This window comes from Chrysochloris asiatica, unplaced genomic scaffold, assembly GCF_000296735.1.
Source record: "Chrysochloris asiatica unplaced genomic scaffold, ChrAsi1.0 scaffold00023, whole genome shotgun sequence".
Lineage (NCBI taxonomy): Eukaryota > Metazoa > Chordata > Mammalia > Afrosoricida > Chrysochloridae > Chrysochloris > Chrysochloris asiatica.
In genome coordinates this window covers 5,994,902-5,996,343 of record NW_006408541.1, presented here as the reverse complement: position 1 = coordinate 5,996,343, position 1,442 = coordinate 5,994,902, and positions in this window count along the sequence as shown.

Genomic DNA, 1,442 nt, shown 5'->3' with positions numbered 1-1,442 from the left:
TGAGTTCCATTGTATCACCAATTTACTTTACTCTATTTGTATCATCATAGTCAACTCCACTTTAAAGAGTTTCTCATAGTTGGAGTGCCTTCCAATCTGAGGGACTCGTCATCCGGTACAATATCTGACAACATTCTGCTGCTATTAATAATATTCTCATACATTGGTACTATAGCTGACACTGTTCTGGTGTCAGATTATTAATAAAGCTTTCAAAGGCTAAACATTTTAAATTTGTCCGCCTACCCTTCTCCAACTGCTCGTAATTTTTATAGTCTGTCTTAGTCTGGAAACTCCACTGAACCTGGTCTACCATTGGCGACCCGGCTGGTATTTAAAATATCAGTGGCATAGCTTCCAGTGTAATGGCAACATGCAAGCCACCAGAGTACAACAAATGGACAGATGAGTGGTGGGTTTATTGTACATAATTATGGTATATAGAATTATTCCATCACTCATCTGTCTGTGTTACTGTGATTCTGGAAGCTATGCCAAGGGTATTTTAAAATCCAGCAGAGTCACTCATGGTGGGCAGGTTTCCTATTAGCTTCCAGTCAAAGCAGACTAGGAAGAAGGAGAGACAGATACTTCCAAATATTTAATCACTGAAAACCTTATGAATAGCAGAGAAACACTGTGAACAGCAAAATATTGAACACTGAAACATGCTGAAGAGCACCAGCGTATTATCAGATATAGTGTCAGAATCTGAGCCCCTCAGGTTGGTCTTCAGTCACTGGTGTCTAATGCATCAAATCTGTTTGGCTATGTCACTTATTCTGGGCCCAAGAGTCCCCAGGTCTTGCCACACCGCTGGCCAACCAGCAGATCTCCACCCGTGTTCATAGGCGTCTATTGGACGTTGTAGGGCTTAGCTCGCAGCTTCGCTGCTATTTTCCCCTCTCTTCCCTTTATCGGTGATGAACATGGTCACCAATCTGAGTGGGTATTCCCATTGAGTCTTAATCTTGGAAGGGGGTTTGCACTGAGGGAACCCGACCACTTGCCTTGATGTCTTCTAGGTGAGCAACTTGCTTGTTCTTGTAGTAATCAGTTTGTCTGCGTATATTGATTTGTATTTTTCCTGTTGGTCTTTCTTTCAAGAAGTATCTTAGGTTCTTCTAGCCACCCCAAGCTGGTCTGTTTGTTCTTTCAAGTGGAAATTTCCCACCTCTGAAGATTCTGGATGCTGTCCAGGACCACCTATGGTCTTATGTATTGCAGAGGCTCCACAGGAAGCCTCCTTCACTGGGCATGTTGTAGCCCCATTTTAGATAGTCGAATCAGTTATAGGCAGAAGACAGAGTTACAAGCTTTCTAAGGTGATATTTCTGGATATTCCTTTCTGTTTCCCACAAGTGTCTATTTTATAATGGTATGCCAAGGAAACCAAGATTCATAAGACAGCCAAGCATCTTAACATTATTTCCCCCCTTTTC